This window comes from Salvelinus fontinalis, chromosome 27 (assembly GCF_029448725.1).
Source record: "Salvelinus fontinalis isolate EN_2023a chromosome 27, ASM2944872v1, whole genome shotgun sequence".
NCBI lineage: Eukaryota > Metazoa > Chordata > Actinopteri > Salmoniformes > Salmonidae > Salvelinus > Salvelinus fontinalis.
In genome coordinates, this window is record NC_074691.1 from 21,310,236 (window position 1) to 21,336,675 (window position 26,440).

Here is a 26,440-nt window from a genome sequence, read left to right on the forward strand (position 1 = left end):
ATTGCTTGAGTAGTTGAACACTATTTCCATTGTGTAAGCACGATTTGTGCCGCTAAATATGCACATTTTCGATCAAACTCTATATGGATTGTGTAATATGATGTTACAGGAGTGTCATCGGAAGAATTCTGAGAAGGTTAGTGAAAAAATTTATATATTTTGGCGATGATTACGATATCGCTCTCTTTGGCTTGAATCAGTGCTCGGGTAACGTTTGCATATGTGGTATGCTAATATAACGATTTATTGTGTTTTCGCCGTAAAACACTTAGAAAATCTGAAATGTTGTCTGAATTCACAAGATCTGTGTCTTTCCATTGCTATGTGCTGTGTATTTTTAAGAAATGTTTTATGATGAGTAAATTGGTAATACAAGTTGCTCTCTGTAGTAATTCTAGTCGCTTTGGTGAGATTTGTGATGGTAGCTGCAATGGCAAACTATGATTTATACCTGAAATATGCACATTTTTCTAACAAAACCTATCCTATACCATAAATATGTTATCAGACTGTCATCTGATGAGGTTTTTTGTTGGTTAGTGGCTATCGATATCTTAGTTTAGCCGAATTGGTGATAGCTACTGGTGGAGAGAAAAAATGGTGGACAAAGAAAAATGGTGTCTTTTGCTAACATGGTTAGCTAATAGATTTACATATTTTGTCTTCCCTATAAAACATTTTAAAAATCTGAAATGGTGACTTTATTCACAAGATCTGTATCTTTCATTTGGTGTCTTGGACTTGTGATTTAATGATATTTAGATGCTACTATTTAAATGTGACGCTATGCTAGCGATGCTAATCAGTGTGGGGGGGGGGGGGGGGGGGGGTGATCCCGGATCCGGGTTTCTGAGGCGGTAAAAGTTAATCAATATATTTTGTGAGTAAAGGCTCTCCAAATGTGTTTTTTATGATTCATACATACTTTCCTAACTATACAATTTGCCTAAATAATCTACAAGATCAGAGTATTTTTAAATCTACCAGTTGGTTCTGAAACGGAGATGAAGATGCATAGATGGCATTCTTTCATTGATCCCTATATTCTGAACCCGTTCTCTCCATGTATTCTATTGTCTGTCGGCAAAATTTGAGTTAAAGTTACACCGTATTTAAAGGGATGGCATAAGATAAATTAACTGAAAACCCTATTGAATGAAAACTACAATAAAATCTGTTGGCCAGCCAGTGGGAGGGTTTTCAGTGGTTGAATTAAATGTATTCAGAGAGCGCAAGGGTGCCACACCTGCAGAGACTCGACTGAATAAGGTAAGTCTGAATACCAAGTATGGAGAAGTGCATAGGAAAGGCATGAATTCCTGTCGGAATCGGCCCCTTAGCGAGTACCACTTACTCAAGATTCGGCTCGAACTCAGGACCTCTGCCTTACTAGCACACGTGACCACCCTCCCAAAGTGTCTTACCAGTCGGCTGCGCAAGTAGCAAAACTGCAGGCTGAGAAGTAAGTTTCACACATCCCCATGTGCCACACACACACACACACACGTCTTCTGTCTAAGATACATTTACAGCAAAGCACCTGTACATATTTCTATTAAAAGTGACAATGTCAACTCTCACTCTGACTTGTTCTGGGCGGACTGGCTCTGAGGCAGATGTCAGTTTGAACAGGGAGAGAATATCAAATGAGTCAGGGACATTGCCATGATGAATATTAGTGACAACAGCAGGAGCTGGAGGGGAGAGCAGGGAGAATTGAGAAGTGTAAACTCTGGAAGTGGAAAATCATAAGTCTTTCCTACTATGTGGTCCTGCTGCTGGAGAGGATGCTATGCTATGATGAGGTAGGCATATCACACAGAAGAGTTGGGCCCTTTTTAATCAATCTGTTTCTCTCTGTCTATCACTATGCTTTGGTCTGTCTCTCCCATCACTTTCTTTGGATCTACCCATCTGTCTCTCCCATTACATACTCTGGATCTGCCCGTCTGTCTCTCTCCATGACTTTCTTTCCTCTGTCCCTCTCTGTCTCAGTCTACATTTTGCCCGTTGGTGTGAGGGCAGTGTGAGGAAGTAACCCCAATGCCATCCATCTACCCACTCTCAGAGCGATCCTGTCTTAATGAACACGGCCACTCGTTAAATCTTGAGAAATGGACGCTCCAGCTCTCAACGAGGAGAGGGGTCCGCATTCATTACCAGCCGCGCATATTCACTGAGCTAATGCTAATATGAAGAAGGCTTTAATGAGGGTTGCCTTGACAACTTAAAGGCTGTTATACAGCGTCCAGTAGCCCGACATGAATTCATAACAAGGCTGATCACCTCTCTTTTTCTCTTTCTCTCTCTCCCTCTCTCTTTCTCTCAGGTCCATCTTGTGTGAATTTTAGACAATCGTGCAAAAAGCACAACCAATGCATGTCATTTTCTCTCCATCTATGCCATGAAGCAGCATTTCATACAAACCAACCCACTTTACCTTCATGATTAAAAGTCAAGCTCACAGGGTCATACCGCCCTGAATCCTTCACACCCACACAAAGCCCTGACCCGCACAGTTATTCAGGATGAAATTAATTAAAGTGGCCCTCTGATGAAACTGGCACAGAGTTTGAGCCAAGATGATAATCGCTGGTACGGAATGAGAAGTAGGGCAGCAGCTGGACGGAGGGAGAGGACTAGAATAACAAGATCCTGCTCTGGGTCCCGGGGAGGAGAATGGATCCACCCTCCCTGAATGGAAAGGCTGTCAGGGGGACGGGAAGCTCCCTTCTCCTCTCATTTGGGTGTTGAGAGAGGGGGAATGGACAAGGACAGGGAGTCCGGGATAAAGACTTGAAAGGGACCTGTCCAATGGGGGCCATAACACCAACTTCTCCCTAACTAACAAAGAGAGTCACCTAGCTATATCCTCTCTAATTAAGTAGCTCTCCAACCACTCATACTGAACGTTAGTGATTCATACTGATCAGTCTTTTAAATGCAGGACCTTAATTACAGCAACTGGCATTTTCTCTCTGCTACCAACACTGTCTAAAAATGAGCTTTTAGTCACTAAAGTCATTGGTTTTTAATGAGTGACTGTAATTCCACTGGCCTTATTATGTATCTCAAACATCACCTAATCAGCCCTATCAGACAGGACTGTTTAATCTAGTAATTACTTAAAGTTGTAGCTGCTTTTTAAGAATTCTGCAGCCAGGAAACAAGGACTAAATTACCATTTGAACCTATTGTAATATATTCATAAAACTGCCTTGAGCAAATGAGCACTGATAGCCTTAGGGCCCCTCTACCTCTGTGAGGCACTCTACCCTTGCCTGCCAGTAACATCACAATGAACCCAGTGTGGAAGGGACAGCAGCCAATTAGAAAACAGTATTATGCATCTCTAAGGCCTTTTAAAGATAGAGAGAGTTGGAGGGAGAAAGAGAGGAGAGAGAACAAGAAAGAGAGGAGGAGAGAGAGCAGCAATATTTGTGTCTTGTTGCCATGGGAAAATGGCAACCAGTGGAGCACAAACAACATTGTAAATACAAACTATATTTATCTGTTTATTTAACTACTTGCAAATTGTTACAACACTGTACATAGCCAATATTATAACATTTGAAATATCTATTAGTAAACTTTTGTCATGTTTACTAATGTTTCCATTGTTTATTTCCCTTTTGTTTATTGTCTATTTCATTTGCTTTGGCAATGTAAACAGATGTTTCCCATGCCAATACACCCCTTTGAATTGAACTGTATTGGGTGAGAGAAAGAGAGAGAGAGAGCACGCTATAAGTGGTACAGTGTGTTGTTCCTTCCAGCTGTTGTAATGATTCATTCAGCGGGAAATACTCTGAGTGTCTTATGTAGTACTGAGACCACTTAATGCAGATGGCGAGACATGCTGTGTTATGGCGTCTCTTTATGATATATGAGAATATGGTGGGTAGGTTATGTCTCTAAGGTAAATAACACAATAGGACACTAATCTTTGTTTGTATCCACACTACAAAATGGGTAGATCAGTGTAGCAGTGAACCAGTGTACAGTAGCATAACTTGTAGCTTGAAGTGATATTAAAGGCAGTAGAGAAATAGCAGGTTTAACTTTATAATTTTTTCCGTTGATTGATAATGTAAATCAGTAGAGATTGGTGTGACTTTTTAAAATTGCCCTGGCTATTCATGAGGGCAGTACAGTAAACTCCCACACCAAAACCCTAATTGCTCATTGTAAGTTGCTCTGGATAAGAGTGTCTGCTAAATGACGTAAATCACAGGAGGTTGGTGACACATTAATTGGGTAGAACGGGCTCGTGGTAATGACTGGAGCGGAATTAATGGAATGGTAAAATATAAATCAAACACATGGTTTTCAGGTGTTTGATGTCATCCCATTTGCACCGTTCCGGCCATTATTATGAGCCATCCTCTCCTCAGCAGCCTCCTGTGATGTAAATGGAAAAATACTTTTGCAAATGGTAAAAGTGGGGAATACTAGATGCAGAAGAACATATGCAAACATTGGATCAGCTCAGTGATGGCCGGAGTTGAATGTCCACTCATAAATAACCCAGGCAGTGCAGTAATGATAATTGTCCATTACTCTGCACAACACAAAAGGTAGATCGATGTCTTGTATGATGTCATAATTGACGCCTATCGACCGGGTGCGGACTCAGAGCAGTGTCATTAGGACAGAATCCCCGGTAGGGGCCCAATCGCAATACCATTAAAACGCAATTGTCCTAAATTAAAATGGGAAACCCGAGCTGCAGTAGCCAAATAGGCCTGTCTAGCAGACAACAATCTGAATTGGATGCCTCCCTGAAGATAAGCCATTTTACTGCAGAACATGATGATGTCTTTATCGGCATGACGATAAACAATAGGCTTTTCACAGCCAGGGGACGCAGACTAATTCAAGTCTTGAAGAAACACCAGGAAGATGTGCAGTGCTGCAAATCCCACAGGGACCAGAGGGATGGGCCTTTAAAGGGGTTCTGCAAGTGAACATGAAAATAAGGATATGGCCCAAGCCAAACAAAGGTGACATTCACTGTTGTTGTGTACAATTTACTATCATTGTGTTTTGCCTATTTTTGTTTCCCCAGCATTGCAGTTATCATGTAAAGTATGTACAGTCCTTGGGAGAACAGTCTCTTCAAGGAGACCAAGAGCAGTGCTGAACAATAAAATATGTTTAGTGGTAAATTGCAAGGTTTGTGTTAAATCCACTCTCCACTCCTTTAAAGAAGAAAAAGTTCCTTTCTTGTCTGTTCTTTCCCCACCAAGGTCAATTGTTTCTGTGAAGTGATGTTATGCCATTGTTTCCTTGTACTGTGTCTTCCACTGAATCCCTTCAGTACATCACTCTGACATCAAACCGTTTTTTTCGGTGACATTTAAACCACAATGACTGATAAAATCCTCGGGGTTGTCTTGATGACATGTCTATTCAGATCTATTCAACTCTTGACAGGTACAAAATATGAGTACCAATAGAACAAATAAATTGCACAATTGTGGTGAGGTGGTTGTATTGTGAGGTCTGTCTTTAAGAAGAAGTTCTCATCCATCCGACCAGGTGTCATGCTTCGTAAGCACTTCAATTAAGTAGTACAGGCTTTGTTTTTCTTAATCCTCTTCCTCTTCCACCATCTCTTTTCTGCTTACTTTATAAAATTCGATACTCGTTTTGGAAGCCTCTTGCTAAGTACTCTTGTGAAATGCTATCAGCCAAAGATAAGTTTAGCGAAGGGGGAGTATTTGGAGGGGAAGGGGGGTTGTTGGAGTACAAAAATAGTGATAAAGGCAAAAAGCACTTTGTGTGTGGTCCAACTTGATGAGATGAAATAGGGGGTTGGAGGAGGAGTGGTGCACGTGTGTACTTGTGTGTGTTTGTTGCAAGCTGTGTTATACATTGGTAATGGCCAGTCTAGTAATGGGTAGCTGCTTATGTGGTGTATTTTGGGGCCTTTTCTCCTGAGGCCATTTGGTCTGTGTAATTAAAGAGCACCTAAGTGGAACGCTTTGCCATATCCAAAGCCAGGTGCCATTAATCTTGCTGCTTCGCTCTCAGACGGTGTATGTGTGTGTATGCTCATTTGTGTGTGTTTAGTATCATGCTGTAGAAGACTAGCCGTGACACCCCCCTTCCCCTCCTCACACACATAGATACAACAATACCATTAAGCAGACTCTCATTACGCACATACACAGACACACTCTCTCACACACACACACATACACAATCACGCACACACACACAATCACGCACACACACACACACCCACACTCCTCCTGAAGTTATTACACCTCTATGGCCAGATGGTCTCAGTAAGGGTGACCTTCCTCCCAGCAGATACAATTAGGATTAAATGTATTTCTCATCTTCCTCGCCTTGCTCCTGCAAGCAGAATCACTTTGCTACCACAAACAGAATATTTACAATATTGGTTTACTTCCACAGATAATTCCTTTACAAATTGTAGAATTATACATTTTCTCTCTTTTTCCATCTCTTGCAGATTAGTGATCTCATTGTATATTTCATAATTGTTTTTACATCTGTGCTGCTGTTTCTCAGCACAAACTAATTATTCTCCTTTCTATACGAATCTGTAATTTTTTGTGAAATGAAGACAGTGAATTGTATTCCGCCGGTATGTTTCAGTTAATTGCGCCATGTTACATTTAATTATGCAAATCAGCCAAGTGGAATTTAGTTTTTTAGAATAAATCCATGTTTGTGTGTTGGTGCTTTGCAGTGCTTGGTTCTGATAGTAGATGTGTCCGTAACAGTGCATATTAACACAGTTACAACAACATGTAGGCCTGGAATTATTTATAGACACACATATGATCCAGTCACACAGAATTATAGCAGCCAATGGGTGTAAGGTGGGTTTGAATGTATACTAGTAGTGGGGGTAGCGTAGTGAATCCCAGGTCTGACGGTAAAAATCTTGTGGGAAGTGAGCTGGCAACCGGGAGTGAGCTGGTAACTGGAGGGTTGCTCGTATCCTAGATGCCATTGCCTGCTGTTGTGCTCTTGAACAAGGCACTTAAGCCCCACAACAACAGCTCCCTGGGCGCCCAGTGTGGCAGCCCTCTGTACCGCTCCACCCCCCCCAAAAATCCATCTCGGTTGGACAGTAAAGTTATATTCTATTCTATATGTAAGTGTCTGTACAGTAAGTCTCAAGCCTGTCTCAAGACAGAAAAAATGCTCTTTACCTGACTCGCTTTTCAAAGAATGCCTAGAAATGTACACGTTTGTGCTCTTGTAGGAGGCAATCACTCCCCTATTGCTGACTATAAATTATCTATAATTAGGTTAATAACTCATTAACTAGTACAGGATATGAACAAAATGTGCACAGGTGGCTACATGCAGGTCTCGCTTTGATCTCAAAACAAGTGCATCTACTCACAACCACTCATGCTGTAAACACAGTCCAGTTCAAAGTAAATGGCACAGATCCATATATGGCAATGGTCTATTTACATATAGGCCTACTGCAGCTGTGATTGTTTATACCGCACCGGTCTGTGTAGATTATGAGCTGAGTAGTGCGTGTCAATGCAATAGAATCCTACTCCGATGCCAGGTAGGTAGGACTGGCCCGCCGGCCAGCCAGGTAGGAAAATCCGGCCAGCTGGACAACCAGGTAGGCAGGTTTGGCTAGATAGGACCGACCGGCCGGCCAGATGGGATGGGCAGGCCGACTGGCCAGGTAGGCGGGTTCGGCCGCTGGCCTGCCAAGTAGATCCAAACATCCGATTTGCCAAGTAGGTAGGTCTAGCTGGCTGACTGACCCAATCTGGTCGGTTGGGCCAATCTACCAACCTGACCTAATATACCTGGCCAGCCGGCCGGAACCAATTGGCCAGCTAGGTAGGCAGGTCTGGCAGGCCAGTCTGCCAGGTATTTAGGTCCAGCCGACCAGCCAGAGAGCTATGTCCGACAGCCTAGCGGGCCTGAGAGCTAGGTCCGGATGGCCGGGCAGAGAGCTAGGTCGGGCCAGAGAGCTAGGTCCGGCCTGAGAGCTAGGTCTGGCAGGCCGGCCAGAGAGCTAGGTCCGGCTGGCTAGCAAGATAACTAGGCTAGGTCCGGCCAGAGAGCTAGGTCCGGAAAGAAAGCTACGTCCGGCTGGCTGGCCAGATAGCTAGGTCAGGTCAGAGAGCCGGCCAGATAGCTAGGTCCGTCCGTCCTGAACTACCCGTCTGGCCGGCCTGCCGGACCTACCTATCTGGACCTAACTGTCTGGCCGGCAAGACAGGTAGGTCCGTCCGGCCGTTCAGATAGCTAGGTCCAGCCAGCCGGCAAAAACACTTAGCTCTGGCCAGCTGATCAAATAGGGCATTGCGAATGGTGATATACGGCTTGTGTTCGGCTGCTCGGTCATGGACACCCAATTTATGAAGCTCCCGACGAACAGTTCTTGTGCTGACGTTGCTTCCAGAGGCTGTTTGGAACTCGGTAGTGAGTATTGCAACTGAAGACAGATGATTTTTACCTCCTTCAGCACTCGGCGGTCCCATCATGTGAGCTTGTGTGGCCTACCACTTTCCGGCTGAGCTGTTGTTGCTCCTAGACTTTTCCACTTCACAATAACAGCACTTACAATTGACCGGGGAAGCTCTAGCAAGGCAGAAATTTGACGAACTGACTTTTTGGAAAGGTGCCACATTGAAAGTCACTGAGCTATTCAGCCATTTTACTGCCAATGTTTGTCTATGGAGATAGCATGGCTGTGTGCTCGATTTATACACCTGTCAGCAAAGTGTGTGGCTGAAATTGTCGAATTCACTCATTTGAAGGGTGTCCACCTGGCACCCTAATTTGAAGAGTGTCCACATACTTTTGTATATATAGTGTATATCGTGTGCCAGTAAAAAGAGCTACAGTACTATTAGGCCTATGATATGAATTGCGGTGCCCTCTGTCATTATTGGGACAGTGAAGCATTTTTATTCTTTTGGCTCTATACTTTGAACGTTTGGATTGGAAATCAATGATAACTATGAAGTTAAAGTGCAGACTGTCAACTTTAATTTGAAGGTACTTTCATCCATGTCGGGTGAACAATTTAGCAATTACTGCATCTTTTTGTACAGAGTCCCCCATTTTAGGGGAGCAAAAGTATTGGGACAAATTCACTGTTCGTTTTGGTTGTGTTTCAGATTATTTTGTGCCCAGTAGGAATGAATGGTAAATCATTTATTGTGTCATTTTAATTGTACATAAGAATATAATATGTTTTTAAACACTTCTACATTAATGTGGATGCTACCATGATTACGGATAATCCTGAATGAATCGTGAAAAATGATGAGTGAGAAATTTATAGATATATAATATCATACCTCAAAGAAATGCTAACCTCGACTGTTATTGTAATGGTGAGAGGTTAGTCTAGTTCTTTCAGGTGGGAGGTAACAGAGCTAGCTATGGGAGCACTGCCTCAGCTAGGTAATGATAGGGGTAATGATAGGGGAAACAGTGCTTGTTGCGGGTGGGAGGACTTTGAGAGCTGGCATTCTTCTTCACCAGATCCAGGACTTCATTGGTGAGCAAGAAGAGTTGGGGACGACAGCGAGGATATGTTCATCATGGCTCAACGTTAAATAATGTACAGTATGTGCAGGCCTGAAGTACAGTACACTGAGTATGCTTCCTCAGTAACTGTCCCAGTAAGCATGGTGTGATACTTTAAATACCACACACTCAAAATACAACATTTGGTTGAGTGTAACTCTGTAACTAAACATACCATTGGTTGGGTGTAAATTAACATACCATTGGTTGGGTGTTACTCTGTAACTAAACATGCCATTGGTTGGGTGTAACTCTGTAACTAAACATGCCATTGGTTGGGTGTAACTCTGTAACTAAACATGCCATTGGTTGGGTGTAACTCTGTAACTAAACATGCCATTGGTTGGGTGTAACTCTGTAACTAAACATGCCATTGGTTGGGTGTAACTCTGTAACTAAACATGCCATTGGTTGGGTGTAACTCTGTAACTAAACATGCCATTGGTTGGGTGTAACTCTGTAACTAAACATGCCATTGGTTGGGTGTAACTCTGTAACTAAACATGCCATTGGTTGGGTGTAACTCTGTAACTAAACATGCCATTGGTTGGGTGTAACTCTGTGTAACGTAACATGCCATTGGTTGGGTGTAACTCTGTGTAACGTAACATGCCATTGGTTGGGTGTAACTCTGTGTAACGTAACATGCCATTGTAGTGAACATGCAGTACATGTGATTGATGTCGTGGAATGGTCTGAGGAGTTTGAGGGAACCTGTCTGAATTATAGTGTGTATGTGATTGTTTGTGTATAAGGTGTAGGAGTAAGCTGTGTTAGCTACCTGTCTAGGCTGGTCGGGAAGGCAGGGATGGCTGTAGATATGTTTTAAAGGCTGAACAATCTTTATACCTCCTAGGTCAGCCCTCATTCCCTTCACCTTCTGCAGAGCCTCATTCATAGTCTTCTGGGTGTACTCTACACTCTTACTGACTGCCAGAAAGACACACACAAGGTGAAAGGGTCATCACGATAACATATTCCAAGCCCACGCCATGCACATTTGATTATTTTCCTTATTTATTACTTGGGCGGCCGACTGGTCCCATCTAACCGGCCAGGCGACTGGTACTATCTGGCCTGCTGACTGGTCCTATCTGGCCTGCTGACTGGTCCTATCTGGCCAGCCAACTGGTCCTATCTGGCCGGCCTACTGGTCTTATCTGGGATGCCGACTGTTCCTATTTGACCTGCTGACTGTTCCTATTTGACCTGCTGACTGGTCCTATCTGGCCTGCCGACTGGTCCTATCTGGCCGGCTGACCGGTAATGTTCCCTAAAATCTTTCAGACACTGAGCAAATTTCAGTTCTACTGAGCGCACACTTGAAAGTTGTGAAAATTCGGTGCAACTTCCAGAGCGTGTTTACTGTGAACACAGAGGCTGTACCCGCTTTAAATTATAGCTGTTCTATCATTCAGCCTACAGAAGCAGCCAATGTGTGGTGTTCAGTATAGAACTACATTCCATGAGACTTTTGAAAAAAAACATGCAGGGCTTGACATTAACCTGTTTATCCACTTGTCCTTCAGACAAGGAGTTGACTGAACATATTGTTGTGTTGTTTGATGCAAGGAACCACTTTACAAAATAAAATACATTATTGTTCCTATACCATTATTAAAGAAAATCGGCCAAATTATGTTACCCTTTGCCCATTTCTGTCACGGTTCATGAATCCACTGCCTCACTCTCTCTTTTCTCTCTCTCTCTCTCTCTCTCTCTCTCGCTCTCTCTCTCTCTCTCTCTCCTGTGTTTGTGTGGGCGTGGTTCCCAATCTTGGCCTGATTGTCTGCGCCAGCTGGAATTAATTATCTTCCCCTTTATATGTTCTGTAACCTGTGTTTCTTGTTGTCAGATCGTTGTTTCTTCCCTGAGGTTGTGTCGTGTGTCAGTGCTCATTCTCTCTCAGCCCTTGTGGGGATTATCTGCTGTGCTCCTTCCTACCCAGCCGGACTCACTCCCTTGGATTTCTCAGCACGCTATCATCAGAGGATGTGCCCTAGGCCCTGGGTTGGATTCTGTCTGAGTATATTCTGTCTGTCCTGTGGATACTGTAAACTATTTTCATTAAACCATCGTTGCTTGCATCTTGCATCCGCCTCTGTATTGTGACAGAACGATCTGACCATATCATGGATGCAGCGAGTTCAACGAGTCTGACCGAATTCATTTCCCGCAGTATCACGAGAATGGACCAACAAGAGGAGAACATCTCCAGCACAGGTCGGGCAGTACAAGCCATGGCGACGCAGGTATCCCAGCTGACCCAACAATTACAACATCTGAAGGGTCTCGCTGCGCCACCTACACCGGCAGTTCCACACGCCCCGCCAGAGCTGGATTCTCAGCTAGAGCCACGACTACCGACACCAGAGGGTTATTCAGGTGATCCGGACTATTGTAGAGCTTTTCTTACGAGATGTTCAATGCATTTCTCGTTGCAGCCACGGACCTTCAACCGTGAACAGTCTAAGGTAGCATTCGTACTCACACTGCTATCAGGCAAAGCGGCTCTTTGGGGAACGGCGGTGTGGGCGAACCAGGACCCATGCTGCACCTCTTTCCAGACACTCTCCGAGGAGATGAGAAGGGTCTTCGATCGGGCCGTGGCGGGTAGGGAGGCGGCCAGACTACTCGCTGACCTTCGCCAAGGAGACCGTTCAGTATCGGAATACTCCATCCAATTCCGCACTCTGGCCGCAGAGTGTCAGTGGAACGAGGAGGCGCAGTGGGACATTTTCCTGCATGGGCTGGGGGACCGGATCCAGAAGGAGATCTATGTTCTGGACCTTCCCAGGAGTTTAAATGGACTAGTGGAACTAGCCTTGAGGGTCGATGCTCGTCTGAGTCGTATTGGCCACCGAGCATGCCCTAACAGACCGTATAACGACACGGAGGGCTGGCATACCAGCGGCGGGAACACGGTCAGTTCAGCCTCCGCTCACGAACCCATGCAGCTGGGGAGAGCTCGCCTCTCCCGGGAGGAGAGGGAGAGGCGGAGATCACAAGGACTCTGTCTCTACTGTGGTAGAGCGGGCCACTTTATCCACTCCTGCCCGGTAAAAGATCAGGCCCGGTAGTAAGTATGAGGCTACTATCGGGTGGTGTCACCACAGAGAAGACCTCATCATCTACTCTCCTCCCGGTAAGACTAAGATGGGCCACCCACACGCACGACACCCAAGCTTTACTGGACTCAGGAGCAGAGGGTAATTTCATGGACTTCAAGCTCGCTCACAAGCTCCAGATTCCTATCACCTCACTCACGCACAAGATATCCGTCAACGCTCTCAATGGTCAAGAACTCCCCAACATATCTCACACCACTGAACCTATCACACTCATCACTTCTGGCAATCACACTGAGACACTATCATTTCTACTCATGGACTCACCCCTTGCACCATTAGTTCTCGGCCACCCTTGGCTCACCCAACACAACCCCAGAGTTGACTGGGGTCATAACTCTATATCCATGTGGAGTAACAAGTGTCTTGAGTCCTGTTTAGTGTCTGCTTGTTCATCTGTGTCTGATTCTGTGTTTCTAGAGGAGGCAGTGGATTTGTCTAACGTGCCCGTTGAATACCTCGACCTGAAGGAGGTGTTCAGTAAGTCCCGTGCTGCTTCTCTTCCTCCGCATCGTCCCTATGACTGTGCAATAGAATTATTGCCAGGTGAGTCTCCGCCTAAAGGCAAGTTATATTCACTCTCTGTTCCTGAGAGGGAGGCTATGGAGAGATACATCTCTGATTCTCTGGCATCTGGATTCATTCGTCCTTCCTCTTCTCCAGCGGGGGCGGGGTTCTTCTTTGTGGGGAAGAAGGACGGATCTCTGCGTCCTTGCATTGATTACCGTGGGTTGAATAACATCACAGTGAAGAATACCTATCCCTTACCGTTGATGTCCTCAGCCTTTGAAAGGTTACAGGGAGCATCCGTGTTCACTAAGTTGGATTTACGTAATGCATATCATTTGGTTCGCATAAGGAGGGGGGACGAATGGAAGACCGCGTTTAACACCCCCAGAGGGCACTTTGAATATTTGGTCATGCCTTTTGGGCTATCCAACTCCCCAGCGGTTTTCCAGGCACTCGTCAATGACGTGCTGAGAGATATGATTGATCAGTTCATATATGTTTACCTGGATGACATACTGATTTTTTCTTCTTCTCTCCAGGAACACGTTCAGCACGTCAGACGAGTGCTCCAGAGGTTGTTGGAGAATGGACTTTTTGTCAAGGCGGAGAAATGCATTTTTCATGCACAATCCGTTCCATTCCTAGGTTACATCGTCTCGACTGAAGGTATTCGCATGGATCCTGACAAGATTAAGGCTGTGGTGGAGTGGCCAAGCCCAGATTCCCGTAAGGCCCTACAGAGGTTTCTGGGATTCGCCAATTTCTACCGGCGTTTTGTTCGCAACTTTAGCCAGATAGTCGCTTCCCTTACCGCCTTAACCTCCCCCAGAGTGACGTTCAGGTGGACCGATACAGCCGAGGCTGCATTCGTCAAACTCAAGAGCCGCTTTGTTTCGGCCCCCATCCTCATAGCTCCCGATCCCTCGCGTCAGTTCGTGGTGGAGGTGGACGCTTCAGAGCTGGGGGTAGGTGCGGTACTTTCCCAACGTGCCGCATCTGACAACAAGATGCACCCTTGCGCGTTCCTTTCCCATCGGTTATCACCTGCGGAACGCAACTACGACATTGGCAACAGAGAGTTGTTGGCAGTAAAGTTAGCATTGGAGGAGTGGCGCCATTGGTTAGAGGGTTCGGGGGTACCTTTTATAGTTTGGACCGATCACAAGAATTTGGAATATATCAGAACAGCCAAGAGACTCAACTCCAGGCAGGCGCGGTGGGCACTCTTTTTCGGACGTTTTGACTTCTCTCTCTCGTATCGCCCGGGTTCCAAGAATGTCAAACCCGATTCCCTTTCTCGTATTTTTGACCATTCCGAACGCCCATCCACTCCCGAGTGCATCCTACCCAGGACCCTAGTGGTCTCCACACTTATATGGGAGGTTGAATCGAGGGTCAGAACGGCCTTAGAAGGGGTAACGCCTCCGCCCGGTTGTCCGCCTAATCGGTTGTTTGTGCCGGAGGGGTGTCGGTCCGATGTTATTCGGTGGGGGCATTGCTCCAACGTAGCGTGTCATCCAGGAGTCAGCCGTACTAGCTTTTTAGTAAAGCAACGCTTTTGGTGGCCGCTGATGGCTCGTGACATTCACAGTTTTGTCTTGGCTTGCTCGGTTTGTGCCACTGGGAAGAGTTCTAATCGACCCCCAGATGGGTTACTCCAACCGCTGTCGGTCCCTTCGAGACCCTGGTCCCACATCGCGCTAGATTTTGTTACCGGTCTCCCGCCCTCCCAGGGCAAGACGGTTGTTTTGACTGTGGTGGACCGGTTCTCGAAGGCGGCTCATTTTATTCCCTTGCCTAAATTACCATCTGCCAAGGAAACAGCGGTAACGGTCGTGGATCATGTCTTTCGCTTACATGGCCTGCCGATGGACGTAGTTTCTGACCGTGGGCCCCAATTTGTGTCCAAGTTTTGGCAGGAGTTTTGTAGGTTACTGGGAGCAAGTGTCAGTCTTTCTTCAGGGTTTCATCCCCAGAGCAACGGTCAAACGGAGAGGGCCAACCAAGATTTGGAGAGAGTGTTGCGATGTTTGGTTTCTAAGAACCCCTCTTCCTGGAGTCAACAACTCTCTATGGTTGAGTACGCTCACAATTCGTTGCCAGTGGCAGCCACGGGTCTCTCTCCATTTGAGTGTAGTTTGGGTTACCAGCCACCTATCTTTCCCAGTACAGAGTCCGAGGTCACTGTTCCCTCCGCTCACGCTTTCATCCAGAGGTGCCGTCACGTATGGAGCAGAGCCCGTGAGACTCTCCTCCGGGTGGGGGCGCGCACCAAGGCTAAGGCCGATCGCCACCGGTCGAAGCCTCCGGTATACGTTGTTGGACAAAGAGTGTGGCTTTCCACGAAGAACATTCCACTCCGATCCGTTTCTAACAAGCTTGCCCCCAAATTTATCGGGCCGTTCAGGGTCACCAGGATCATTAGTCCGGTGGCGGTCCGGCTCAAGCTTCCTCCGGCGTATAGGAGAATTCATCCTACCTTCCATGTGTCCAAGATAAAACCGGTGTTTCAGGCACGCATTAACCCGCCGGTCCCGGTTCCCCCGCCGCCACGACTTGTTGATGGGGAGACCACCTTTTCTGTCAATCGGATTTTGAACTCGAGAAGGAGGGGACGCGGATTCCAGTACCTGGTAGACTGGGAGGGTTACGGTCCGGAGGAGAGAAGTTGGGTACCCGCTAGGGACATTCTGGATCACTCCCTTATCGATGATTTCAATCGACAGGTAAATTTGTCTGGGAACGCCAAGAGGCGTTCCTAGGGGGGGGGGTATTGTCACGGTTCATGAATCCACTGCCTCACTCTCTCTTTTCTCTCTCTCTCTCTCTCTCTCTCTCGCGCTCTCTCTCTCTCTCTCTCTCCTGTGTTTGTGTGGGCGTGGTTCCCAATCTTGGCCTGATTGTCTGCGCCAGCTGGAATTAATTATCTTCCCCTTTATATGTTCTGTAATCTGTGTTTCTTGTTGTCAGATTGTTGTTTCTTCCCTGAGGTTGTGTCGTGTGTCAGTGCTCATTCTCTCTCAGCCCTTGTGGGGATTATCTGCTGTGCTCCTTCCTACCCAGCCGGACTCACTCCCTTGGATTTCTCAGCACGCTATCATCAGAGGATGTGCCCTAGGCCCTGGGTTGGATTCTGTCTGAGTATATTCTGTCTGTCCTGTGGATACTGTAAACTATTTTCATTAAACCATCGTTGCTTGCATCTTGCATCCGCCTCTGTATTGTGACAATTTCCAATCCCCCATATATATTTTTTGTAAATGTACTGTGCTTCTGGAAAGTATTCAGACCCCTTGATTTTTTCCGCATTTTATGTTATAGGCGTATTCTAAAATTGATTAAATAATTGTTTTCAGCAATCTACACAATACCCCATAATGACGAAGCAAAGACAGTTTTTAGAAATGTTTGCAAAAACCCAACAAAAAAACAGAAATACCTTATTTACATAACTATTCAGACCCTTTGCTATGAGACTTGAAATTGTGCTCAGGTGCATCCTGTTTCCAATGATCATCCTTGAGATGTTTCTACAACTTCAGTGGAGTCCACTTGTGGGAAATTCAATTGATTGGACATGATTTGGAAAGGCACATATCTGTCTATATAAGGTCCCACAGTTGAAAGTGCATGTCAGAGCATAAACCAAGCCATGAGGTCGAAGGAATTGTCCGTAGATCTTGTCGAGTTACAGATCTGGGGAAGGGTACCAACAAATTCCTGCAGCATTGAAGGTCCTCAAGAACACAGTGTTCTCCATCATTCTTAAATGGAAGAAGATTGGAACCACCAAGACTCTTCCCAGAGCTGGCCGCCCGGCCAAATTGAGAAATTTGGGAGAAGGGCCTTGGTCAGGGAGGTAACCAAAAACCTGATGGTCACATTGACCAGAGCTTCAGAGTTCTTCTGTGGATATGGGAAAACCTTCCAGAAGGACAACCATCTCTGCAGCATGCCTTTATGGTAGAGTGGCTAGACGGAAGCCACTCCTCAGTAAAAGGCATATGACAGCTGCCGTGGTAATTTCCTGTATTACTCAATGATGAGAGCCAACCACACACAAGTCAGAGTTATATTATAAATTCCATCTTTAATAATATATAAGCTTCACCATAGCCCTTTTTGACTCTCAGATCAATTCAGTGTCTATAAATGAATTCTCTGTCCTTACAAAACAATTCTTAGTTTCATTTATAGCCAAGATTACACCCCTCAACTTACAAAGAACCTTTTACTTGAAAGAGGAGTATCCCATAGCTGGATAGCATTAGCTATAAATTATCGTTCAGTTTGGTCTCCTAAGACAAGGTTTCAATCTCATGCTTGGTACCACAACATTACCTCATCCAATGGCATATATCAATTGTCAAGTCTAGATACTCCGATCTAAAATACACCCCCTCCTGGATAAGCTCAGAAAAGACAGTGAGCCTCTTAGGTCATATACTAGGTCAAGATAAGGGCAACCTCAGAGGGGACATACAATGCATACTCCTTCCCCCAATGAGAAAAGTAGGGAGTGACTGGCGTACAGACATTGTATGAGAACTAACTGGTTCCCCATTAATAACGCCATCCCTTCACATGGTTTAGGAATAGTTACAGACACATTCCCATAAGAAAACAAGCCTCCATTCTGTCCTCCTCCCCTTCTGATATTCTACATAGCACCACATGGTTTAACAGATACATTGACAATTGAAGACAAGCCTGACCTCTCCCCTCTCTGGGCCCCAAGTGACTAAGCCCTAGCTCAGAAGGGGAAAATGCACTGCCAACCCTATAGTCCAAAAGGAACCATTCTAATGACAAGTATCTCACAAGCATATGATGAAAATAACATCTTATCTATCTATGTTACCAAACTAATTATGATTCAGCCACGACACAGCCCACTTGGAGTTTGCCAAAAGGCACCTTCAGGACTCTCAGACCACGAGAAACAAGATTATCTGGTCTGATGAAACCAAGATTGAACTCTTTGGCCTGAATGCCAAGCGTCACATCTGGAGAATACCTGGCACCATCCCTACGGTGAAGCATGGTGGTGGCAGCATCATGCTGTGGGGATGTTTTTCAGTGGCAGAGACTGGGAGATTAGTCAGGATTGGGGGAAAGATGCACGGAGCAGAGTACTGAGAGATCCTTGATGAAAACCTGCTCCAGAGCGCTCAGGACCTCAGACTGGGTCGAAGGTTCACCTTCCAACAGGACAACAACCCTTAGCACACAGCCAAGACAACGTAGGAGTGGCTTCGGGAAGTCTCTGAATATCCTTGAGTGGACCAGCCAGAGTCCGTGAACTATTTGCACATCCAGATCAAAATGACTGTTCATTAATATCATCACCCTTTTTGAGTTTCTTTGCCCATGGGATAAGTATTTCTTAAGAGAGAACTTGATGTACGAATGCATATACAGTTGTAGCTGTTTGAGAAAGAATGCAAAAATTAAGCAAGAATGGGGAGATTTGATTAACCAATGTCAAGTCCTAGCTGATGGCGCTCAGATACACCTCCCTACCCTGAAACACACACGCTGGTCCCCCGTTGTGACCATTTTCTCAAGCATCTCTGTGCAATCAGACCTTTTGATTATTTTTTTCTACCAGGGCCACAATCATTTGCCCCCTCTCTGATTGTCCGAGTGTGACCCTCTCCCCATGGGTTACTGCAGCTAGTGTTGCTAGTACTGCCATTACCTGGGTGGGGGCACTAGGTATAAGGTCATCAAGGTTCTCATTAGCAGCTTTGAGAAATCCATTGTATATTATGTTCACCCATCTAGGTGCTTTGGCTTTGTTGGACCAACCCTGCCAGACAGGCTCAGGCTCTTGAGGGGGCAGTGCTGCTTTAGTGGGTCTCTGACCGCATTAATCTTTCTGTCTTGGCTGCATATAGGCTACTTGCAGTAGGCCTATAAAACAGATAAGGACTTCTCCTTAGTGTGTGGGTCGCTCAGGTGGGTGTCTAGGGTATATGTTTGGGGACCCGTTCCATCATGATTGGACAATAAATAAATAAACTATATTTATAATCTATTTTAAAATGTATATTCCATATCTGGCTCCCAAGTGACACAGCGGTCTAAGGCACTGCATCTCAGTGCAAGAGGCATCACTACAGTCCCTGGTTCGATTCCAGGCTATATCACATCCGGACATGATTGGGAGTCCCATAGGGCAGAGCACAATTGGCCCAGCGCTGTCCGGGTTTGGCCAGGGTAGGCCGTCGTAAATAAGAATTAGTCCTTAACTGACTTGCCTAGTGAAATAAAAGTTCAATAAAAATAAAAAATCTGCACAAAATTTAAAGCTCTCTCTGTCACAACTCCTGCTCGCAGAGACACACACATGGGCTCTGGCATTTGCAACCATTTTCCCTTTTCACTCACTTAACTCCAAACTTTTCCAAACACCAAAACACACCCCACCTTCCATCACAATACATCCGCACATACCCACATAATGTGCCTTCTGTGTCTTCTGTTTGCTGTGTTTTTATCCCAATCATGTTGATTCCTATCTAATTTCCAGCTTTTAAGTACTTTTGTGTTCCATGTTTGAAGATGTACTGTATTATTTCAATCATTATCCTTTCTTCTAATGCTGTCTTTTATCTATTTATAATACTAGAAAGTCGAATACTATTTATTTTACAACATTCCCAATCTTGAATGCTATCGTGTATTTGTAGTTTATTTCCTTAATAATTGTTGTATTTGATTGTTTTCCTGATTTTTTTTTATTTTTTTTTTTATTACAATCCCTACCATGGATAGTATTGGGTGTTCCATTATTCGACTACTCTATGGAAACATTGTTTTATTTAGAATAACCATGGAGTAGTCTTTGTGTCTTGGAGCAGTTGGTTATCAATGTACAGTTTATTGACTAGGAGAGCTACACGTTTCTCACCTTGAAGAGTGGGTACAGAACTTTCATTCATTGTTATTTTTGTGCCAGCGAATCTTTTGCCCAGGCTTTTAACAATTCTTTTATCTTTAAAGAACGCAAATTTGCCAACGATTGTCACGCCCTGACCATAGAGAGCTCTCGGGGTTCTCTATGGTGTAATAGGTCAGAGCGTGACTAGGGGGGTTTTCTAGTTATTATAGTTCTATGTTGGTGTGTGAGTATGGTTCCCAATTGGAGGCAGCTGAATATCGTTCCCTCTAATTGGGGATCATACTTAGTGTGTTCCTTTTCCCACCTGCGAGGTGGGATATTGTTTAGAGTTAGTGCCTATGTGTGTTACGTATTTGCACATTCGTTAATCTTTGTTGTTTTGAAGTTTCACTGTAATAAATATGTGGAACTCTACTCAAGCTGCGTCTTGGTCTGATTATTTAAACGACGGACATGACAACGATTGGGCGCTCATATCGCTGTACTCTCTGGCCGAAATGGTGTACATGTTCAAGTTTGATTCAATTTTGATTTTGTCGACAGTATCGTCTGGGATCTGTTGCACTTTAAAGAGGAATTCTTTCACCATGCTTTCAGGATCTTCACCCTCATTTTCTTTAATACCAGTAACTACCAGATTTTCTCACATGGATCTAGTCTGTATTCCAAGTAAGGTTTCTTTCAGAAATATGTTCTCCTTTTTAAGTTCTTTAATGTCCATTTCAATAGTATTGACTGTATCTTTTAGCTTGTTTGTTTCTTTCTCCATTGTAGCAGCTTTTTCGTCACTAATTCTATATTTCTTTACTGACAAGGTCAAGTACAACCAGGTTATACTTTATTGATTTTAGCAAGTTGGTTTCCATTCTTACTGTACCAGGTTGTGAAAAGCATAAATCATTGGTGTCTGTCGAGGAATCTCATAGTTTTCTCTTGGAGTTTTGTTCTCCTTTTTTCCCCCTGGTTCCACACTGACATGTTTTGACCTTGACTGTGTTCCTATTATTTATCAATGAACTTCTGTAGCCTTATATGTTTTTGGGGGTTATTATCCAGCTGGAATGTTATTGCCCACGAGTAAATGGAAATGCTACTATTTAGTCCGTTTTAGAGATAATTAATATTGCGATTTCTCATGAGGCATTCTGCACCACCATCTTCAGTCCTCCAACACACTTTCTCTTCCTCTCTGGCTATTGGCTACTTAGCTTATTTAAGCCTTTCTCAAAATACAACACTGCCCCTTTAAGACAAAAAAAAAGCTCTTTACCTGACTCGCTTTTCAAAGATGTCTAGAAATGTCCACGTTTTGTGCTCTTGTAGGAAGCAACCACTCCCCCATTGCTGACTACAAATGATTTATAACTGGACTATTAACTCACTAACTAGCAAAGGATATGAACTAAATGTGCACACGTGGCTACATGCAACTCTTGCTTTGATCTTAAAACAAAGGCATGTACAAAAGAACACAGCTGTAAACACAGTCCAGTTGAAACTAAATGGCACAGATCCATAAATGGGAAAGTTCGATTTGCATATAGCCCTACTGCATCTCTGATTGGTAATGCTGCACCGGTTTGTGTAGAGTACAGCCTGAGTCCTGCCCAATAGAATCCTACTCCGATGTGTTTTGCCTACAACAAAATCTATTGCATAGTTTGTTTTGTTTCGGTATGTTGAAAGTGGCTAACACTGCGTTGATTCGATCACAATTGCCACAGTAGAGGGAAGCATTGATAGTGGTGTTAACTAACAGGGAAAACTCTAGAAAGTTGAGTGAAGTTCAATCTTGTGCTTCTCTCCATGGGCTGATATTTTTTCTGCGCTCTGCACGGCAGCCTCGGATTACTGCTTGCCCAAGCACAGGAGCAGCTTAGAGGGAACATTCTATCTGGCAAGCCAACTGGTCCTATCTGGCCGGACAACAGGTCCTATCTGGCCTGCTGACTGGTCTTATCTGGCCGGCCGGCCGACTGGTCCTATCTGGTCAGATGACTGGTCCTATCTGGCCTGCCGACTGGCCTTATCTGGCTAGCCGGCCAACCAGTCATATCTGTCTGGCCGACTGGTCCCATCTGATAGAACCAGTTGGCTGGCCAGATAGAACGAGGACTGGGTTGTAAGCTCCACTGTGGCTCCACTGTTATTACCTGAGTGATCTGTGAAATTATATTCAACTGATTTCCTTCATTCATAAAACTTCCTCTGCACCTCTCACGATGACTGTGTAGCTTGTAAGTCTTTGCAAAATAGATCACTCAGTCAAGTAAGAATCAAATACAACTTAATTAAATATCACAGAATGCTTTTGTATTTGAGTGTTATCTCAGTGAACGTTGCTACTCGCTAGCACTGTCACATAACAATGTTATTGTCATATCTCTCTTGTTACAGGTGTCCTGCTTAATCCTGATATTAACATATGGTGTCTCAGTAACACTACTCATGTTTCCATGTGAGGGAGGGCGGCTAGCACTGTTACATGCTGATGTCATATCTATAGGAAACTTGTTGAATAGGTTTTTCCTGGTCTCTTGTATTGTTACAGATCTCCTGGTCCAGCCTGATATCTCCCTGACTCAATGGGAGGGGTCTCCAGGGGCCACCAGGAGCCCGAGGTGTTCAGGGGCCACAGCTTCACCCTCACCTATTCCACTTAGCCACAGTACCCAGGAGGCTCCTTCCTCCTCACGTTCCCCGGCTCCAACAGAACCCAGACAGCTGTCAATCCCTCTGCTGCCTTCCTCTTCCCCGCTGTAAATGACTCCCACCAAAATAATTACAGCTGTGTTTATGAGAATTATGTTTTCTCTCATAACTTCTACTATGAGAGTTCCTCTCCCTCACAGGTAACTGAATTTGAATCAGACTTATAACTTTTTCATTGACAGATTTCCCACAGATCTATCTGATGATGATCAGTCCCTTCATTAAACGTGCTTCCGTTTGCAGCCTCTCCTCTGCCCACCTTCATCATCAGACATGTTGTAGTGCTGCTGATCCTACTGACAGCCATCACTGCCTTCTACTTGTACTTCAAGGTAATGACATTTACTCAGACGTGACAAGTCATTTGAACTAGAAGGGGGGGGGGGGGCATGGGGAGAGGGAGAATGAGAGGGAGAGGTCTGACTCTTGGTGCTGTGTCTCCCTAGACCACCAGAAGGCAGAAGAGTGAGTGACTCACAGCAAGGACTGACCAACACAGGAGGAAAAACAGAATACACAAATACCAAAAGTCCTATTTTTTTTTATTTTTTTTAAATACAGAAATCCAATAGAAATCACATTGGAACCCAAATAAGAGAGGGGAAAAATATGTAAAGGGAGAAAAAAAATAAGAAAAAAAGAACAGAAAACATTTGCCACTCATACTGCACTCCTGGTAACCTTTTGACCTCTTGTCACCGTGGGAAACAGGCTTCATCTGATCTTTTAAGGAGCTCCTCTGATTTGCTGAGACAGAGTCCAAGCAAAGAGAAAGCATGAAGTATTGACCAATTCCATATCGAAATGCGTCACAAGATGGCGGGTACGCCCGAATGGTTGTCAGACTTAGAGATGGAGTCAGGGGTACCCATAGAGGACGGTAAGAAGGTGGGAGGAAAAAAGGAAGAAAGTGGAGCATAATAGGATGAATTAACTGCGGTGGCAGGTGCAGTGAAGAACGCTGAGTTTGAGCCTCATTCAGATGGTGATAAAGATGATTTTTCCCCAGTGGGAGTGAGATTTTTGTAGAGAATGGGTCCTTGCCTTCTGGCTGATCTATATGTGGTGTCAGGTTGGTTGGGGAATGTTGGGTCGGTGAAAATGACTCGAAGTGGAATCGTGTCGATTTTTGCGTTTCTGCCGTCCAGAGGGAGTATGTGCTCCACAGCACACCACTGGGGGACTGTGACTTGCTTTCCTCTCCGGAGCAGGGCACCATTGAAAGCACTGATAACTGGAGTGGCGTTAAAGGGGAATTTCACCCTGGGGAATCTGGCCTTTTTTCATCGTATGAGGCATTTCTAGGTCAGTGAAATGTGTTTCACACATAATTGCCCAGGAGGAAGGCACGTCTGGGCTTTGCACACTGAATGATACACCATAGGCGGCTTCCGGTGTATTGATGGGAGGCTTTTTTGAAAGGGAGGGGGACACTAACAACACAATCCATTGGGAAAAACTGAAAGTACTGACCAGACCACATGACTTCAAGTGATACCTCTCATCAACACAAATTCGAAGATGACATTCAACCATACATGTTTCAACCTGAATATAGCGAAGAAGATTCGAAACAAAGAGTTGGATTTAGCTAGAAGCTCAGCTAAAGCTTATGCCAGTACCTAGAGGGCAGATGACAAATAAGGTGGCTAGCTAAGTACGTTATTCTTCCTGGAAGCCACCTAGATAGCTAGCTAACTTGAGTTTATTTACTGAAACCTATATTGTGTATTGCAGGCTAACATACTACTGCGTTACAGTGGGGATAAATCTATTTCTAGGTAGCTAGGTAGGTAGGTAGCTAGCTATTCTGGCTAAGTTAGCTAAACAACTACAGGTAGCCATATCTAGGCCAAAAAAATAGAAGAGGTTTTACAATCAGAGATCTATTGTATCTTGATTGTAAAACCTCTTCTCTTTCTAATTGTAGATATGGCTATTAAACAGCAAGCTATAACATTACAACCAGCCACCTAAAGCTAGGTTACCAGTAAATGTTAGCACATGACTGGAGTTGGCTAGCTAGTTAGCACGTTTGTAACTTTTTAGCAAATGTAAATAGTCAGCAACTGTAAATAGTTTTACTAGCTAGCTATGTAACATAATTGACAAGGGTTGACATTGATTATGATTATGACCGTGGATGCATTTTAAAATCACAAAATTATAGGCATGACGCAATATAGGATTCCAAACATTGTAAATAACAATTATTGACTATCCAGCAAGCTAGCTAGCTAAGTTAACCATCTCACAGTGAGGAGAAACAATAATACAAACATTTAACTGTTGTAAATCTCTAAAACTGATAAGCTGGTTTTACTATCAAATATTTACCTATGCATGCCTGTTAGACATGGCTGTAGCTAGATATTGTCTGCCTACCTACCTAGGTACATATGTCCAGTCTGGTCACTGTGCAAAGCTTGAGGGTTATGCCATATTTCTTTCTATTAGGCTAGATATTGTTCTAAATGTCATCTCTGTGCCTATGCACATGTATGCATGTTCAACTAGTCTACCCTAATGGTGTTACGCTGGCACAGTTCAACTGTCGTTCAAACCTTGCAATGGATATCATTTATCTTTTTTGTCTTACAGACAATAATGTGTGGTGCCTGGGTTTCTTTCTGGAGTGGATTCTTGGAGTGAAACATAATTCATTTACCTACGTGTCATTGTAGCAGAACTGTGAATTTAGAAAATGTTCCGTTATTAAAATAAATGTTTTCTCCATTAAGTAATCCATCACCATCTTATCTGTTTCTTCTCTCAATGATCAAGACAGGTGAGTGTCCACCCCAAAGTGCTGCATGTCATGATGACAGACACCTGTCTCGATCAATAAAATACTTTAAATAGACAAGATGGCGGTTTGGAGCAAAACAAATGATTTCTAAAATCAAACTGACCCCCTGCAACTGGACACAGACATTTTATGAGATTCCTGTTTCCAAGACAGCGTCGCCAAGCTAAGGTTGGTCAAATTCTTTGTGCTACACCAAACAGTACCCATCCTGTAACTCCAATTAACTTCTCTAGGGTATGTGGGACGCTAGCTCCAAATTCAAAACAACAGAAATCCCATAATTTAAATTCCTCAAACATACAAGTATTTTACACCATTTAAAAGATACACTTGTTGTACATCCAGCCACAGTTTCCAATTTCAAAAAGGTTTTACGACGAAAGCACACCAAACGATTATGTTAGGCATGAGCCAAGTCACAGAAAAATACATTTTTCCAGCCAAAGAGAGCAGAAACAAAAAGCAGAAATAGAGATAAAATGAATCACTAACCTTTGATGATCTTCATCAGATGACACTCATAGAACTTCATGTTACACAATACATGTATGTTTTGTTCGGTAAAGTTCATATTTATATCCAAAAATCTGAGTTTAGGCGGGACGCTACTGTCTCACTTGGCCAAAATTCAGAGAAAATGCAGAGCGCCAAATTTAAATAAATTACTACAACAATCAAACTTTCATTAAATCACACATGAAAGATACCAAATTAAAGCTACACTGGTTGTGAATCCAGCCAACATGTCAGAATTCAAATAGGCTTTTCGGCGAAAGCAAACGATGCTATTATCTGAGGATAGCACCATAGTAAACA

General features: G+C 44.2%; 1 long non-coding RNA gene across 1 annotated transcript in view; it reads left to right on the forward strand.

Moving 5' to 3' along the window:
* Positions 1–25,628, forward strand: part of LOC129825286 (uncharacterized) — a 47,302-nt gene extending 21,674 nt beyond the window's left edge. Inside the window, exons 2-4 of the long non-coding RNA XR_008754841.1 lie at positions 22,655–22,955; positions 23,059–23,147; positions 23,262–25,628. This is a non-coding gene — a long non-coding RNA (uncharacterized LOC129825286). The remainder of the gene's footprint in view (positions 1–22,654; positions 22,956–23,058; positions 23,148–23,261) is intronic.
* Positions 25,629–26,440: the final 812 nt, after the last annotated feature.